This window comes from Chamaea fasciata, unplaced genomic scaffold, assembly GCF_029207755.1.
Source record: "Chamaea fasciata isolate MVZ Bird 193981 ecotype frontalis unplaced genomic scaffold, bChaFas1.0.hap1 SCAF_7, whole genome shotgun sequence".
Taxonomy (NCBI): Eukaryota; Metazoa; Chordata; class Aves; order Passeriformes; family Sylviidae; genus Chamaea; species Chamaea fasciata.
In genome coordinates this window covers 44995567-45015540 of record NW_027094092.1, presented here as the reverse complement: position 1 = coordinate 45015540, position 19974 = coordinate 44995567, and positions in this window count along the sequence as shown.

The window sequence follows — 19974 nt, the reverse complement described above, 5'->3', positions numbered from 1 at the left end:
TCTTCTGGTGAAATGCGGAGGGGGAAAGTCAACCACATTCTGCTAGGGAGCCCAATAAAAACTTTTCTATCACTATCTCATTCAGGCTATTTCCCTAACTTCCCTGTGAACCTGTCCTTCCCTGGTGAGGGAACATCATCCATGAGCCCTTCTGCACCTCTAGGAACAGTGGTCAACAGAGCCTGGGGCAGCAGCACACATTCAGAGCTTCCACCCCAGCATTGCTTTGTGTCTGACTCTGCTCCCACTGGAGCTTCCCAGAAAATGGGGCTGCTCCAGGACAAGGCTCCAGCCCAATCCCAAGCCCACCCCAAGGGCTGCGCACAAAAGAGAGCCCTGCTGTAGGTGGCAGGGGTTTGGATCTGCCAAGGCCATGCTGAACCCCTAGACCCCTCAGCAGAACATGGCTGGGCACTCAGGAATGGCCTCTGCAATGACCAGGTAGGGGAGCTGGGGATGCCCAATGGCTGGCAGACAGTCTACACCAGCTGGGAAGGGATGGGCTCTTTCTAGGAAAAATGTCTTGGATAGAGATGAATGTAGTGCCTAGCCTTGCTCCTTCTCCTGGGCTGCTGTAGACAGTGTGTGATTTTGGCTCCTGCTGGTGCCTGTGGGAGTTGCTGTGTAGCAGGAGGTGGATGGAGTCATTCATCAAATCTGGTGCTTGGTCTGTGACAGTTGGAGCTCTTTGGCGCAAAGGGTGCTTCAGGATCCCTCTGGCAGCGAAAATGGGACCTTCCTTGCTTGTGGAGTGATAAGCATTTTTTAACACAATAGGCGAGAATTGTGTGGATAATTTTTTTGGATCCAGACCTCCAGACTGCACTTGGAAAGGAGGACTGTAGGTCACTGCGTTGTGACCTCTTATGCTGCTCTTGTAAAATGGTCACACTGTGGGGCTTGTCATCTGGGCACAGCACATCCCCTTGGGGATGGATACAGGCTCGTTCTGGAAACAGAATGGGTGACTGTATTTTGGAGCACACTTTTTAAGAGAGTTCTGAGCTTTTTCACAGCTCAATAAGCATATTGAGAGGCTTATTAAAATAATAACAGCACAGTTGTTAATAATTAATCACTGGCATTAATAGAGGGATTTTCAGCCAAAGATGCTGAGGTTCTTTCCAAATTCCACTGACCAAAATTGTTAACAGTAAGGAATTGCCAAAATTGCTTAATCCATCATCATGTATTGCCACTCCTGACAGCTATTTAATTGCTCACCACATAGCAACTGCTCAGGAGCAATCAGATTAGTGCAGAAAGCAAGGAGTTTTACTCTATGTCCGAGAAAAGGTCAGAAAACTGTAGGTAAAGGGTTGTGGATACCAGTCCAAGTTGTACTTGGTCATGTAATAGCCTCCCCACCTTTTATTTGGGTTCATTAATGAATCTCAGTTTACAAGCTGTGGCATTGTGGATTTTACATGCCACTTGTGTTGGATGGTCCCTGCTAGCACAGTGGTGCAGAAAGATGTTTTGGGCTCAGAGCTACCATTTTTATAATTTCCTGCTGAAGGCTGGCATTCACACTAACCCTGAGAATCCTTTGGGTTTTTCCTGGTGCTTAAATGCATTGATCACTATGATAAAACAAAGCCTTGACCTACACCCTGAATATGTAATTTCAGCTCTGTTCTCTGATTTTATTGCCTATTTCTCATAGCCTAAATTGTCTTATAGTGATCTCTGCTCACTGTGAAACAAGACCAGATGTCTAATTTATGTACCTCGGTTAAATGCCTAAAGGATAGTTGATACAAATCCAGCCAAAATGCTTGTGAGTGTTTTATTACATCTGTCTGCCTTAGTGATATTACACCTGTTTGTATCTGAATAAATCTACAGCCTCTCCATATTAAATACAGGAAATTTATCCTCATTATGAAAGCTCTCTTGGGAGTCCATTGCTAATGAAATTGCTTCATATTTATTTTTGAAGTTGTATATAAACAGCTAGCATTATTAGTATACAATTACCAGAGAGTAATCACAGAATTACTGTAAACATAGTCTACAAAACATACTGCAAATTAATATTCATGCATTTCTTAATCTGGCATTTGGAGCAAAAGCATAAATCCAATCTAGACTTCATCACAAAGGAATAATATCACCAGGGGAAACTGAGATGTTTTGTACTTTAAAGTAATTAAAGGGAAAAGTCCTGTGACTCTTTTTACAGCTCTGGGGGTGCAACTTCTGTGGCTGCTGATGCACAATTCAGCAACACATTGTGTCAGTGATAAGGAAGAAAAAGAAAAGCAGTATTTAGACATGCCTCTATGCAGAGATATTGCAGCATTGAATCAAATGCGTGCAGCTGACTCTGACAATATTGTTTGACAGCCTGGTATTTGTGGGAAGTCTAAGGTTAACGATAACTAAAGGAACATGTTTGAATTCTGCCATTAACAAACAACCATAGGTCTTTTGTTGCCTAAAGGAGAAAGAAATAAGTGAACTAGTAGCACCAGTGGCTCAGAAATCCATTTTATGCAGCTCATTCCTGTCTTCTCTGCTCTCTAGATTATGTTTTTTACACATTCTTCACACAAGTGGAAATAGACTAGTACAGTAAAATAATGTGACTGATTAAAGAGTGTTGAAGTACTTTCTATTTCTTGAATATGATATTTGAGGGTGACTTTTAATTACTCATTTTTAGATGTCCAGAAATCAGTTTTGAAAGGACTAAATGACCATAAGTATAGAGTAAATAGAAGATGAAAATATGTAACTCTTCCATAACTTAGAAGTAGAAAACTGAAAATTTAGAATTCAAATTGAAATGAATGAAACTAGGAGTCACTTTTGAAAATTTAACTTAAACATAGTCAAATAGAAAGGGTAGCAAAGCAGATTTTTGTGTATTACTAAAATTTTTGAGAGTTTAGCAGAAACAGGAGCAGAAAACAGTGATCATTCCTCTGCTTTTTAAAATGACATTGCCCTAAGTGTCGCCATCTGTCTCACGTGCCTGTTTCTGCAGAGGTTTAAGTATTTAAGTATTTAAGGAAAGCCATGGTGGATGACAAGCTATTCAGGACCAAAGGTATTTCAGGAACAAAAGTCTGGTTTCCACAAGACCACAACTGTAAAGACTCACTTGCTAGTGAGGCCTGAGCATGCAGTTACATGGTGAGAGCACCACAAGATGTGCTAACACAAGTGACCACGATGTACCATGCTCCTGAGCTCCCTGGTTATTGCAGGTTGCTCACACTCTTGTACAGCCAACTCCTACATTTACTTCTCTTAAAGACCAGAAAGAAATTGTGGTGTTGAACAGACACGAAGAAACTGTGCATATGTTGTTTTGTTTCTCTTTTACTTGCTTTCTCATTGCATTGTTTCTCATACTACACTGGACACAGGATCGTATGTTATCTTGTGGTCTGGGAATGTGTTCGAAAGAATAAGTGTCATTTTTACAGAAATTCTTACAAAATTAAATGCAATCATGACAAAGCCCTTTTTTCTTCCTGTCCACAAAAGACAGTATTCTTCCATTTCTTATTACTTCTGCCTGTCTCTTAATCTATGCCCAACAAATGAGGCAGAACGTTCCCACTGAATAATGTATCCTCACATAGATAAGACTTGTAGTTAGGAATATTTTAATAGAGTTCGGATTTAAGGAGGAAAAAAATAGAGATTAAGCAAGTAAGGCTAATACATATTTTCCAAGCATATTTTAAATGAGAATACTACAATGAAGCAGAATGCTGCTGCATATAAGATAGTAAGAAGTGGAAGGTATTTTCAGGTACTGAGGGCTGTAAAAGGGATAGGTTCTTGCTGCAGTAACTGTGAAAGGGCAAAAAAAAGGAGATCTGACCAAAAAACTATTTTGATTACCAAGGTCACAGAAACCATAATGGACCACATTTCTGAAATGTCCAGTAAAAGGGTGAAATTGTTTAACAGAGAGTCTGAGGCATTAAGGAGAAGAAGAGCAGAATATTGGCTTATAATGCTAATAAAATTGATATGTGGCTTTTCATTAACTTGTGTTTCTTTATGCAAATCCTTTGGGAATACTTTATACTTGATGATATAGAATTTTATCCTTATTATCTCTAAAGATGTGGTCACAAAGTTTCTATAGATTATGTGGCAGGGACAGTTTAAATGTGAATTCTGGAGAACAGATAACACAGGAAAGATAAAAAACTTAAGAGTAATGGAACACAGCAACCAGCTGACAAAGTTTAATGAGAAACGTTTCTTTTGAAACACAGCATGGTAACAAGAAAGGATACAGTATAGAGAGGGGAAAAAATTATGGCAGGACATTATTTTTATAAACCTTGTCATAGTGCAAGAGTTAAGGACAGTGGGTATGTTTAGAAAGTCCCTATAATCTGTCATGGAATCTCTGCACTGCATGTGGCAACAATCAAGGTTTTTCCTCTAGGACACAGACTGCAATTTGTAAATTACTTCTTGCTGGACTGAAAGACTTAGTTTAATTTTTTTTCCTGTCTGCATCTGAAAAAAAAATGCAAAAAAGCAAGGTCTGGGTACTTGAGGAAGGATGAAAATTATAACTGAAATATTTAAATTTTAATCCCCTGATGGGAAATGTGTAGATCTATATATAGAAGGAGAACAAGAAGCAGACCAGAAATCTAGGGGCCATAGGGTAACACTTAGAAAAGAAACCAAAAGAAAATGCCTAACTTATTCTTGCTTGTTCTGTTATTCTTGCTCTATTTATGTTCTATGTATTTATTCCATTGAATAAGGAGGAATGTTGTAAAAATATTAGTTTTTTCCCCTTCACACTTAAAAGAGCATATGATGATGTATCATCTGGACACAAAAGTTACAAAACTCTGGAATGTTTAATAAAACTGTTAGGAAGATACAGCTATCGAATAGCTCTGACACTGCAGATAGGAAGCAGATTTTTCCCCTTTTATTTCTTGGTAAGGCTATCGGAAAAGTTGAGCAGTTGGTGCAAATCCATGTTGTATATGCTGATGATTTCATTGCAGAAGATGTAGTGAAACAGATAACTGAGATTTGATGGAGACAGGAAACAAATGGGATTCAGTGAAGATAAATTGCTCATGGTTTTAAGTCAGCAGAAATGGTCTGGATAAGTATACCCAGAAACTGACAATCACAAATGTCAAAAGACCATAGAAAAGAGTGGCAGTGAGGGAGGGGATAAGGATTTAAGCACAAAATACAAATATGTATAAAGGGATAAAGGGTGAAAGTAAAGGTAGTTTAGTTAATCCATATTCAGAAGATAGGTTAAGAATTTAGGACCATGGGAGGCAAACATGCTACATCTCTCAGAAGAGATCATTCTGATAGTGTTTGGCCTGTCACCAAACATTGAGAAGATGGAGGAATAATAAACATCTCTGAAGAAGTTGTTACCAGAGGGGGGAAATATTCTATTGTTACAGTGACTCTGCCCCAACACCTTTATTGTTTCAAAAACTAGATCGAGTGGATTAGTGTCCCTTTAAAATAATATGAGGTACTTACAGAGGGAATCTCTACCCTGTGACAAAGGGCAGAAGTCTCCGGCTCTAAGGAAATGTTAGGAGAAAGAAGCTTTTGTGGAGAATATAAAACTTGTTATGAGAGATATCAGAGCCTCAGTTAGATGGACGCACATATCCTAATGAATACTTCTGTGCTAAAAGGGTGATTGAGTGTGATTCAGAGACATTTTCTTCCCAAATTCCCGTGTTTTTGTGACAGAGCTTTGTGTATTGATTTATAGCCTTTCATTTGTAACATTCACTTTCAGAAAGCATGGGATTTCAGTATTTATGTCCCTTGTTCACTGGCTGCAGGGAAAGTAGCAGCAGAAGATGGCAGCAGAGATTGCTGACTCCATCTCATTTCTCATTTCTTTATACGTGCAGCATGGATGTTTGGTGAAAGAGCACAGGGCAAACTTTTCTTTAAAAATATAGTGATTTAGTTCTGGGGAGATAAATTCCTTGACTCTAAGAACACATTCATCAGTTCATTTTTTTTAATGGAAATGATGTGGGAGTTATGAAAGAAAAAACATACTCCTTGTACCTTTCCATATGTCTTAATGGCAACACTTGCAAGCAGATGAAATAGTCCTCGCAAAAGATCACGGACACATTCGCTTTACATGGTTCTCCTGCCTTAGCAACAGCTCATCAAAGGCAGGTGCCTTTCATTCTGTGTAGAAATAAAATAGATTGAAAATTATAAATAAGTGCTGAAAATTTTCATATAAATTCGTTTAAATTTCAACAGGTGACTCAAAGAACAGATAAGGCCAAAACTATTATTTATCTAATGGCAAGTCATTGTAAAGATCTGCCTATAAGTTATCTTGACCCTCTGATCACAGGCAGTTCACGTAGGTGTAAGCTTAAGCATGTAGAAAGAGTAATGTCCTTTAGTAGACCAACTGATATCGTCGTAAACAAAAGACTTTTGGATACTCAACTTTCTCCTCATATCACAGAGAAACAGACACCCACAGACTTTGTCTGTGCTTTCTGGCTAATCCTGCCTCAGGGAAAGCCAGAGCATCATTCATCAGAGGCAGGGGAATACCAGGAGGGATATTTTTATAAAGGATGGAGAAGCAGTGCCACTGCTGCCTTGCTGCCTAGAGTGTATTTGAAGCAGCTGTCTCTGCTCCTACTCCGGCTGCTGCACATTCAAGCTTATTGAAATCTGTTTGTGCTTCTGTTGCATTTCTATTAGCTATAGGAGAGCCAAGATGCTCTTGTGGTTTTTTTTTTTTTTTTTTTTTTTTTTTTTTTTTTTTTCCCATCCAGCATCTCTGCTTCTGTGCTAAATATTAACTGTTTGTCGAACTGTAAAACTGAGGCTGACAGACAATTTAATTGCTTAAGTAAATAGAGAAGCATGACTCAGGTCTGCATATTTGAGCCCTCATTAGTCTTCAGAACCTTTCAAATCAAAAGAAAAAAGAAAATCAGTGGGTACATAATATGCTCCCTGGAGGTGACATTTTTAGAGCATCCTTTAATTCTGACAGAAATTTTCCATGATGTCTGCTGAAGCACGTTTGCTGTCTTTCTTCCCAGTTGTAAATGACTGCTGCTTGTCAGATGGAAGACCTGGAATAAGGAGAGTTTAGCTAATAGCTCCACAGTATTATATTTTCTGTCTCTCATACATATATCCACTTATCTTTCTGGTTAGTGTAAATCAGTTTTACTCTGGTATTTTCCTTATAATCATACTGGAGGTCAAAGCATTCATGGCTACTATATTAACCAGATTAACTTTCTGTAGGAGTAAATTCAGATGTGGACATAATATCTTAACTCAGTATTGCTTTATTATGTACTCTGAAGTCAGAACACTTATTCCTCATAATATACATATTTATTTTCCTCCTTAATCATGAAAAATGGAAAAAAAATTTGAAATGTACTCCAGAATGTAATCTGTATGGTTTACAGTACAAGAAATGCAGATTACAGATGGCTGTGTATAACAAATTATCCTTTCTGCCACAAAATGCAGTGTTGCAACACAAAGAAGCCATAATTGGTTACGTCTTTCTCATTTCCTTTAAACATTTGTGAGGGTATATTTCTAGAGATTCTTTCTGAAAGATTGGTACTTCAGGTTCAGGTTGTATTGGGGTTTTGAAATGATGGATGGGCTTTTCAGAACTTGCAAAAATATTTTGTATGGCTGTTGCTTCATTCAGAAGGTAGAGGTGGGAATACTGGTCCTACCCTGAAACTGAGAATAGTTGTCATGTTTTTTTCCATTTCCTAGAGCTTCCCTCCATACTTAATTTGGCTCTTTTGTACCAATCTTTTGGAAATAAAGTGTATAAAAGTTCTGATGATGAACTGCTATATTGTTCTTATACAAATTTTGTTTCCTGTGATTGCAGACACCACTGGTCCTTGTCTAGCTGCAAAGGTCTTTCAAGATCAGTGTTTGAATATGAGTGTGCCATTATTAGCTTTTAGAAGTATGGAAACAGCCACAGGGAGAGTCTTTTTATATCCTAATATATACCCATCTCAACTAGATCTGTGATGTCATCTTGAATTTTCATTGGTAAAAAATTCAAGTCAGTAGTAGCTTCTTCTGAAGATGCAGACCGTAAGTATTTGGCCTGCATAATTATTCTTGTGAGGATAAAACTAGCTGGGCTTAGACCAAAAGAAACTGATATGTTTAAAATTAAACAAAAAAATGAAAAATATTAAAGAAGCCTAGCCCAAACCACAGGATTGTTAGGTTAGACTGGGAAAACAATTATTCCCAATGGGAAGCTATTACCTAGTGTCTTAGAACCTGTTAAAACCATGTAGTTGTAGTGGATTTAAGCACCAGACCCACAATTGTGTATTAAAAAAATATGTATATTATATATATATATATACATATTGTGATTTTTTTCCTTTCTATTTTTTCTCCAAAGGTTTAAAAAGTTTATTGGGTTTCAGTGATGGAAGTTATACAGGCATCAATGAAATGGATGGAAAGACAAGCCTAGTATTCAGCAGAAACCTCTGTATTGTTTTTATTTTAGTTTCCTTTTCTTGGTTCCAGTTTTACCAATCAGGTAGTTTTTATTTGGGGTTAAACAAAAATATGGAAAACACTAATGTTGAATTGAATATTTTTAAGTTGCTCCTTTAAAAATAAATCTTTTTTGGTTTTCAGTCATTTAAAATATTATTGTTAACATAATGTCTAGTATTTCACAGAAGGATTTGATTCAATAATCTGCCATCTTCTTTGTATTATATCTTGTAATTTTTGGGGAGAATTCCAAGTTCTTAGAGTTCTTTTTAAATTCTTATATTCTTCATCAGTGTAAGGTCTCTTATGACATTGAGAGACAGTCTTTCAGAAATGTGTCTTAATTTTTAAAGTATTCCACTAAAAGCTGGGCTAGAATGAATTGAAATCTGGGAGGGGAGTTTCCCTGGTGACCTTGATTGTCTATGCTTCACTTTTTGAGGTAGAGAGAGAGGGAAAATGACACGTTCATAAATCTCTCTGTAGTGAGTCACAGTAAAATGTTCTGTGCTATGAATTGGTTACTTGGATTTTTAACTAACTGAGAAATAGAATCATTAAGTGACTTTCATAAAGAAATAGACAAGGAAAGCATTTAAATACTGTGTTATATCCCTTTCTGTGCATCTATGTGTATAGCACCTAACACAACTATATGATGTGAAATGATGTGCTAAATAATATATACATTTTATCTCCTTCTGGTTGCTGTAGAAACTGAAGCAGGTATTCAATTTGTCTGAAATCACTCAAAGAACTAATATTAGAATTATGAGAGTCTGGGAGTTGCCAATCCCAGAATTACACCCTACATCACATTACAAATGTGATGCAGTTCAGAATTTTAATGCTGATATGACTTTGTCAGAGCAAGTACAGAAAAAAGAAAATTTTTGAAATTTTAAATACCTGTAGTATCTCAGAAATTGGCAGACAACAATGTGAGAAAAACACTAAACATATGGTAAATTCAAAATAGAGATAAAGATGAAAATGTTATGATGTTCATAAGAGGTAAACAAAAAGCTTTCTTATGGTAAATGGATGATTATTCAGAAAGAATAAGGTTAGAGAACTCCATAACAGTGTGTAGAACTGGAAAAATGTATGTGAACAATTCGGCAGACAGATACAGAGCTCCTATTGATTTTCTTTTTTATATGGAAATCTATGTACATCACCAGTTTGGGGTCATAATCACAGAGAAATGGAGTTGATGACAACTGACTTCCCTCCCTCAATCCAGCTCTGAGTCTGGTTTTCTAGCTCTGAGAAAACCCCTCAGCTTAGCTTTGTGAATTGTAATCCCCTATTACACACCTTCAAACTTTTTTGTGAGAAGCTTCGTGTAAATGGTCTCATTCCATGCAGGGTGTGGGAAAAGATCTCATGTGTTCACTTCTTGCTTGTTTACTCTGAGGCAGAGGACCTTGGCAGTAGCCATGTGTCTCTGTTAGCCATGTCCTCCAGCCAGCGGGATTGGCAGCCCGGCTTCCTGGCACTGGTCAACGTGCCAGGGAATCTACAAATATAAAATGGAACATCAGGTGCCAGTACATGTAGGTGAATCTGCTGTATTCTGACATTAAGAAAGCAAATGGCTCCTACAGGACATCTTTACATGCTTTTCCTTCTAAATTTGAATTTCTTTCAGGTTACAAATGAGATATTCCTTTCATGTATCTTGGTATATAATGTCATGCTCAGTCTGAACATCAGACTAAATCTAACTTGGAAAATTCGACACTAACGGCTTCTCTGGCCACTTAATTTCTGTCTATGAAAAAAAGAGTTTTCTGTGTCTTGCAGGGAAGGAAGAAAGGAAGGAACTGGAAGCATCTAGGCATCCTGTTTATTTGCATCACATGGGTGAATAAATTCAGTTAACAGCAAGTACAAAGGAAAGGCTATAGACATGATGGAAAAAGAATTATTTTACAGCCCATCTGTTCTGAATTTTCTGTGTATTTTCAAAGTAAGATAATACCTTGAAAGCTGTAAATGATTTTTTTTTTAAACTAATACTGAAATATATCATCCACGTTCTGCAGGTCTACATTCATATTAATTTTTATGTGTATAATTTAAGATTGCATAGAGTGATTATATGCTATATAGGACTTGGAACTGAGAAAGATCTTAATATTTTCACTTAATCTGCAAGTACATAGAATATATTTATCTATTTTTTTTTCCTCACCTTTTTTTTCTTTTTTTTTCCTAAGAATCAGGAATTCAATATTATTCAGTGGAATAACTCTGGTGGAGTGAATGCCCTTCAAGCTCCTAAGGTGAAAGAAAAAGTTTCTGTGAAAAACACAAGATTATTCCTAAAACTGATCAGCAGCTTTGCATTTCAGTGTTGTTGAGAAACAGTTGTCTTAATTAATTTGGTGAGAGCTGGTTCCTTTCTGGGACATATGGATTTCTTATGCAGTATGTCTCAATACATCTTTCTATGAATCGTGATTAGATGGACTACAAGGAAACTGACACTGCCACTTAGGTATCCCTTGCAACAAAAATTTCAGCCCATCTGTCTGGCATTGACATTTGAGGTTGAAAAGGCAGTATAAGTGTTTAAAGATTAATCTCCCTAATGGTTCAGTTAATCTTCCCAAAACCTTAAGGGATTTGACTGACAACTCCATGAATTTCTTCCTCAAGTGTGCATTTATAAAAACAAGGGGATAAGTAGAAAAAAAATCTATATTCTAAACCCACAGGTGCTTCAACGGGCTCAGAAATATTAGGCACTTTGTCATTCACTTCTTGTAGATTCTCAGCCTACTCTGTACTAATCAGGTTCCTCTACAAACTACACAGCATCTCTCATTTTGTGGGCTAGAGAAGTCAAGTTTTTATTCTTCAATAATGGTAGCAAAGACAATTTATTAAGAAGCTTCTCAATGTGGTAAAATATATGTAAGACATTTAAGACAATTCATAAAGAATCAGTGATTCATTTTTATTTCGAAGGTCAAATTGCTGTTCACTGCTATGCAAATATAAATCTGGAAATTGATAGTTTCTATGGAGCACATCCCTGGCTAGGAATATCTGGGAATTCAGAAAAAAAAAAAAGGGAAGAGACCTCACTGGAGCAGATAACAGAGATTTTATTCAATCTAATCTGGAATAATTTAAATTTGACAAGTCATCTGAAGAAAATAGGGATTATTTTTGTGATATTGATAACCTCTTGGAGATAGAGTCTGTTTTATCAATCTGTTGAATCTGGATGCTTCTTCCTTTGCAAGTTTGGCAAAACATGAAAAGCTTGATGTAAAAAGAAGCAGACACAATATGTATAGAAAAACTGTGTCAGATTGTAAGGACTTTCATAAATTTTGCTTAAGCTGGTTCTAAAAATAAAAGGTGTCAAATATTACAAGTAAATTTTTGGAACTGCTTTTTTCTTCCTTTTTATGGCTCAGGGTTATGAACTACTGAAAGTCTATGTAGATGTCCCCTGATTTGGACAACAAAGTACTAAGTAGCTAAGTCATCTATCTCTTGTGCTTTGGTATTCTCATGTTTTGAAAAATAGTTTGTGAGCTTCAAAATGCTTCATCAAGGTGTACAAGCTGAATATACAGAAAAGAAAAAGAAGTCTCATGCTATTTCTTCACATGAATGCCACTATGATTGATTTGAGAAGAAAGGAAATTGTTTCCCTTGAGAAGTAAATTATAATTTTCTTGTATTTCATGCTTTCCTGCCTTTCGTGTGAAGAACAACGAGATCTCCTCCTGGGGTTTAATGCTTAAAAACTTAAAGATATCTTTGGATAAACTGATCTGTGACCAAAAAGATTTGAGCTGGGTCAGACAGATTACACTCAAGCTGACATTTATAAATGATGTTATCTGTTGACTCCAGCTGTAGAGCACATACAAAACAGAAATACTTTGGGACAGGGTAAGAATTCTTTGCTGAAATGAAGGTTTAAACTTGTTCAGAGGCTGTATGGCAACCAGACAGTCCAATTTACTGTTTTATCCAGTATTATGAGAAGATACAATTACTTTAAGGGAAACCATCATTTCAGTACAGGAGAAATGCCATGGTTTATTTAAAACTGGTGAGAAACAGAGGTGTCTGCAATCTCAGGAGAACAAACATTGTCAACAGATATGCATTAAAGACCCAGAGGACTGGATTCCTTTCAGCTATTCATTGTTTCACATACAGTGATTGTATACACTTTGAAAAGATAGAAAAGAATGGAGGTTAAGCTAATGAGCCTGGCTTGCCTGAGCAGAGCAGAATAGAGAAAGAAAATATGACCTCAAAACTCTACAGTCTTGATGCTGGACAGTGATGATATAAATGCCAAGAAATTGATACAGAATATTCTGATGTAACTGAAGAGCCTTGATTGGGCCAGTTGAAAAAGGAAAACTCAGAATGTTGTATTGCAGAAGGGTATCAAACTCCAGTTTGCTTAGCATGGTCTGAATGTTAGAAGGAAAGTGATTAAATAAATATCTACAGATTACATGTTAGGAACAGGATATAGATATGGAAATGAGATGGCTGAATGATTGAAATAGTCATGATAATAATGATAATGATTGAAAATGGCTGGTCCTGCCTTGAGGCGCAGCTGTAGGGTGTGTATTAGATGACCTCTTTCTATGACAACCTTTCCTCTTTTGACTGTGTGGCCCTTTCTCTGGCAAAGGATTTGAAAGTCAATGCTGGCTGTGTCAGGAGTTTTGATAAGACCAGAGCCAAAGAGGCAGCTGAGACACATCCTTTTTCTTTTCCAGTGACAGGACTTTCTGGATTTGAACTTAGCATAGGTGAGAAGAACAAGAACCCATAGGACAAATGCAGAATGGCTGCCTTCAAAACTTCTCCTGCTGCTCTAGACACTCTAGTCCTGTGATGGGGCAGTGGGTGATGAATGGGCTGAAGCCAAAGAAGTACACCTATTAGCTTAAGCACAGGAGGGAAAAACCAGATATGGGAATTAAATGATTTTTAAAATCTCTGATCTGGTATGATCTCCACACTGAATCCCTCCTCAACAGGCCTTCTGAGAACTGTAAATTAGAAAGTTCTAGCAGTCATGATGTTGCAACACTGATGGACATAAATTCCCAGTTATTGCCCTCCTTTACCAAACTAGAAAAGTGCAGATTGCTGTTTTATTGTAAACATGGAATAATTGCAGGAGTAATTGGCTTCTGCTGTTAAAACTAGTAAACCTATAGTCACAAAGGGAATTATGGGAGTTTAACCAAAGCAAAATAATGATAACCTCCACAAGGTTCCCATCTCCTTTAATTTTGTTGTGGATTTTGTGACACTTGGCACTACATCACAGTATTGGCTTGAGAATTTCAGCCACTGTTCAGAACAAATAAGCTTCCAGCTTCTGTGGACAAACAGTTTAAAACATAATGTTATGGGAATGTAGGAGATAGCCTCAAGGGCTCTTGTAATTTACTGAAGGCAGTTGCTGCTTTGTTAGATTTCTTTTTGAATAATTTTGATTCCTTCCACTCACACCCATTGCTATATTTCCAAGCGATTGTTAAAGATTAAGAGATCAGAAAGAAACCACCTTCTCCATATTATTTTTTTGGAAATATGATTTTCAGGATTTTTATGATCTGACTCATGACCTCTAAATCCTCCTTCATTTTACATTTTATTTAAAACACACTATCTCCGTTAGATCATAAAATTTCAGCATTCTCAGAAGGTGGTTCAATATTGATTTAAAGGTGAAATCAGTCTGCAGAGATACCATTTTTTTTTCTCCTTTGAATATCTTCTTGTAATAATGCCACAATAACCTGCTTCCTTGAAAATTTTTAAAGCAGTTGAGCCTGGTGCAACTGAACTTTTGAACATCACCCAAGCAGACATATAAAGATATGTTTGTCTTGTTCTATTTGTCACATTTATTTGCTTTTTTTGGTGAAATATCAAGGAAAAGCATATAAAAAAAATTAAGTTGTTGAATGTTGTTGCTGCTCTTTCAGAAATCATAGAATCACAGAATAATAGAACGGTTTGGGTTGGAAGGGACCTTAAAGATCATCTGGTTCCAACTTGCTGCCATGGGCAGGGACACCTTCCACTATACCAGGTTGCTCAAAGCCCCATCCAATCTGGCCTTGAATACTGCCAGGGATGGGGCATCCACAAATCCTTAAGGCAATCTGTTTCAATGCCTCAGCCCTGCCACAGTAAAGAATTTCTTCCATATATCTAACCTCAACCTTCTCTCTTTCAGTTTGAATCCATTCTCCCTTGTTCTATCACCACATGATCTTGTAAATAGTCTCTCTCCGTCTTGCTTTACAGCTTCTTCATACAAAGATACACTCAATGGTTGGTTTCTAATTTTTGCAGGTAGATATACCATTGAAATTCCACTAAGGACAAGAGAAATCAGTTAAGCAAGACAGAATGGAATATATGGCTGCAGAATCCAGTGACAATTATCCAGGTTTTTTGAGAACTGGTCTTGCAGTTACCTGCAATTAAGGTTTCTATATGGTAACTAGATAATTTCTCAGTAAAGATTAAATGATGTTTTTGAAGTAAAGATCAGAGAAGAGAAATGAAACTCATGGTAGTTTTAGAGACAGAGGGGCATTTATGTAACTTGGGAAGAGAAGCAGCTGAAAAGTATTGTAAGAATTGTGCAGTGGAATAATCTGAAAGACTTCTGAAAATGTTTCAAACTGTTGTCCTTTCATGTTAATGCTAAGGATGGAAAGGTAATTTAATTGATAACAGTACAGTGGTTTAGGGTCAGTGCGCAGAAGCATGTCAGTACTGCATATTTGTTTGGGTTTTTGTAATTTTTTTAGTAGGTCCAGTTTTCATTTCTGAACAGACCTGGTTTTGTTAGAGCCTGTGTAGAATCAGAGGTAAATTTTTAATGAAAAAATCTGTTTTTTATTATGGTTGCAATAGAAGGATCTAATAAGAAAAATATTCTAGAATATTTTGCCTGGCTGAAATGAGTGCATTTTGTAAATGATGTGCATAGACCCCAAAGAAACCAAGTGTTATATCTCAGTGAGCTGATCCATACATAGTATCGTTTCCTAGTGCCAACAGACTTTCCAGGTATTTCTATTCCTCTTTCAGGGGGGATCTATGCTAAAGAAGACATTCAGCTGCGGCAGGTTCTTTCTTCTACAGGAAGTTTTCCTATGAAGTTGGAGCTGTGGTATCTTCATTTAGTTTGGTGCAGCTTTCTAAGCAGTGCAGTGGCCAAAATATTTCAATGCTAAAAGCTAAGAATTGGCTTGTGGGTAGTTACTGCTGAAATTAAAACCTCTCTATGTCTTTGATGATGGTCACTGGTAAAAAAGGAAGCAGAAAGGAGTTGGTGTTGTCTGGGGAAGCTGGGCCAGTGATGGCTGAGCTGGCTGATCTTCATCTGTGGGAGCACACAAGAGGCTCTGCAGTCCTTGGAGAAGAGCCCTGCATGACTTCCTTTGTACTGGCATTTGTGAGGTTTTGGTTTAGCTGTCTGTCTCATATTTAAAGTAAGTATCTAATGTTAATATCAAGTTTGAATGGAGGAAAGAAAAACAGATTCAAGCAGACTTTTTCTATTCATATCATAGGTCAGTGAGTCTTTCTGTAACACTGCTGCAGGATTTCTACAAGACTGTGTGTGTTGTGACTTTGTAACTCATATTGGGGTTAAAAGATTTTAGTCTCACATGTAACTAGTAAGATAGTAAGTTTTCTAACTCTGATGAAACTGAGAAGATGTAAAAGATCCCCTCATTCAACATGAAGTGCATGATCATATGCACTGCTGAGAGGTAAATTAAAAAAAACATACTTAAGCACAAGTGTATAAAGCACATGTCTAATATTCGACTGTTTATGAAAAAAAATTCCAAAGATTCTAGTGGTTTGAAGCCCCATTGCCTGAAAATCTATGGATTTTACTTAAAAGCATTTGCCTTGGCTGATAGAGCTTTCATTTACATGCATATGTGTGTGTGTGAGGCATGCATATTTTGATAATATAACATAAAAATGCTTATATAATTAAAACAAAGATGAAGTGGCAGAGGCATAACTAGAAAAGCACATCTGTAGCCACAAAACCTGTGTAAGTTATTTCTAAATGCATGTAATCATGATTTGAGAGACTTCAAGCTTACCCTGAGCTCTCAAATATTTGTCCCTTCATTTTCAGGTGCTCTGGATCTGTAAATAGCACTGCTTATGAGTAACAGGTCTCTGCAAGTTATCTATGCATCTGGGATAAGCAAAGCTGCTTTACAGATATGTAGCTATGATATTGGCACAGTGATATGAGCAGTGTAGGGAAGAAAAAAAATACAACCTGCTACAAAGATGCCTTCTCCCTGGTGAAATAGTTATCTGACACCATGGAATAATTTTTCTTCTTCTAAAAGAAAAACAAGACCAAGAGGAAGAATGAGTTTTCATGCTACTAACACAGTGCAGTGAAATGTTTTATTTCTAGAGTCTCTTTTGGCAACGGATATCCTGGCAGAATAACCGTGTGAACTGAGTGAGTGCTTAAATCCCTAGAAAAATAACATATCTCTAATGAGAAATTGTGGCTGCAGAAATGTTCACTCACTACATTAAGATGAGAATGTAAATGAACCAAGGGCTAAATGACATGAAAATGTGTATGCACTTTGTGCTAACCTTTTCTGAAGGACGGATGAGAAGCTCTTTACCCTGCTGCCAGACTGAAGGGGAACACAACATCTCCACTGGTTCCACTCTAATTAAATGTGGATATTATGTAAACTGCAACCCAAACTCTTTTATGAATTCAGAAAATGCTAGCTTCATTTTTCTTGTCAGGCTACAAAACTAGACCATGACAGATGACTTTGAACATTTGCTGATCATTCATCTACAAAACAAAGTAGTTTGATTCTTTCACTTACGGCTGTTTGCAGAAACAGAAGTTAATTAATTGAAGCATTGGTGCTCAGCAAATTGTTTTTATTTTCCCCCCTTTAGCCAGATTTCATTGTATCCTAAGCAAAATCTTTAATAATATGATACAAACAAAAGATCACAGACACCATTTCTTATTGAAAGCGTGCATTTATTTAGCCTTAATACAAGAATAATTACACTGGCTACATGTAATCACACAAATATAATGTAACTCAGTCAAGAATGCAATCAACTGGTTTTCTGCTATTTATGAGGCATCTAAATAATTCAAATTTTTCATATTCCCTAGAATCAAATGTAGGAGTCACAGCTATGCAGAGCTAGTGCAAAATTCAATTTGTACTAATCTGCTTTTGAGAGCAAAACCACAAAATATAGTAGAATACTGGCATCACTTGTCTGTTATACTGTTAATTACTCTCTTTTTTCCTTCTTTTAATTTCTCTGTATTTTATAGACATGAACATAGTTAGGGTAATGTGATTTTAAATTTATTGTTTACACTCCAGAAGAGCAAAAAAGTCCTCACTTAAAATAGTTTTCTTCTTTTCACCATTCCATTAAAGGGTAACTATGTTACAGGAATATAAGAAAAAGGAAATTATTTATTCATAAGAAATAATATTAAGAAGCCTGTCTTTAGCTTTTTATAAGAATGAAATCCAAAAACCAAATTAATAAACAGAAAAGTTTTGATAACTGCTTTCTTGAGTGTTCCAAAATCAAGGCATATGTAAGTGCTAATTTCAGAGATAAATTTAGCACTAGATTACTTTATTTCTCATGTTCCTGTTCCCTGAAATGGGCAAATGATATACCCACAACATTTCAATAAGAATGCTGATCCTCATGTGATATTGAAGGCACAGTATCAGTTAGAAGAAGAAGAATGATGCCACTTTTGTACATGTTCAATCATGTATGCAAATTTGTCATGAATGTTCAGTTCAAGAATTATTGGCTTACAACCACTGTGAATTCTTTTGCTCTAATAAGTAGGGATTCTCTATTAATAGCAATCTTTTGTTTTTAGCTTATAGGTGAAGTCACTACGTATTTTAACAGACTGAAATGTAGTAAATAGATGCTATTATTCCCTTGAGAAGCAAGGGCCTGCACAGCTTAGCTTGAACATGCGGGATGCGCAGGAAAAGAGAAGAGTTGTTCCTAGAATATCAGTGGAGGCCTGGACTGTTTGCCAGTCCCCAGCCAGGAACTGGTGCTGGTATTACTGCAGAGTCCTTTGCTCCCAGACTGATGCTCCAAAAAGCCTAGTACTGCAAGCGCCCTTTGTGATAGAAAAATCAGGTCAGTGTCAGTTCTGACTGACAGGAGTGACCACAGGGCTTTACCACCAGGAGAGAATTGAAGGAAGACTGTGATCAGAAAGTCTTGCTCTAATGTAAGCAGTGGGGAAAGGCTCACTCAGTGTGCTACACGGTAAGAGTTGTCTGACACTGGAAGCCCACTTGGCCTCCTGCGTGAAATAAAACCCTGTTTCTGTGTAGCCCATGGTAATTAAAGGAGGAAACCAAACTGAAATCTGATGACGAATTGATTTATTTGAAATGGTATGAGTGATATTCTCTTCTGAATAACACCGGTTGGCTAGCAAATGTATTGCCTCCCTTGTGGTGAGGGGAGGTTTTGAAGAACAGTCTTCAGCAAAGGTGGGTAACTAATTTCTGCTTCACTTGTAAGGAGCAATGTGGAAGAGGGGAAACAAGGCACAAATGTGTATTGTTATAATATGACATCGCAGGAGATGAGTCTGGGATCAGGGGCTGATATGTTACAAGCACTAGAAATTAAAGAAGAAATGGGCTGTGAGATGCCATGTCCATGAAGAGATAGAAGAAGGGGGAAGCAGTAGAGAAATAACCAAATTACAAAGCTGAAGTAACACTCTGCAGCACTGTTTCAAGTGCCTCTAAGGGAGGAAAGACTGTCTTTAACGAGACAAGAAATAATATTTCCTGAGGAGAATTTTGACAGAATCTTTATGTGTGTGGAGAGAATAAATAGGAAAGGCTGGATAATAGAAACATTACTTAGAACATAAATATAGGATTTGTAGTGTGTTAATGGTGGCTTTGAAAGATTTTGGAATAAAATGAAAGATTGTGATGGGAATTATGGTCACCATCTCCTTTGCAAGTTTTACAAAAAGGTGTTGATTCATCCTAAGCCACAATGACACCTTTTTTTGTGGGTGTGTAATTGCAGTGGTCTTTCCACCTGCGGCCTCAGGGACATAAAACCACAAGAACATGCTTAGTCATCCAGACTTTTTGGGCTGTTAAGTTTTGCCTGAACAAGTAAGTTTGTTGATTTATTTCTCATTTCTCTTTTGCATATTAATAGTTACCAAAGGCAATTACAAGATATTTGAAAAGAAAGATTCTCAAATACCACTGTGTCACAAGAGAATGGAAGCCAAGTCTGAAAGCATTGATTTTTTTTTTCCTAAAAATACACAAGCCAAACTTCCAGCTG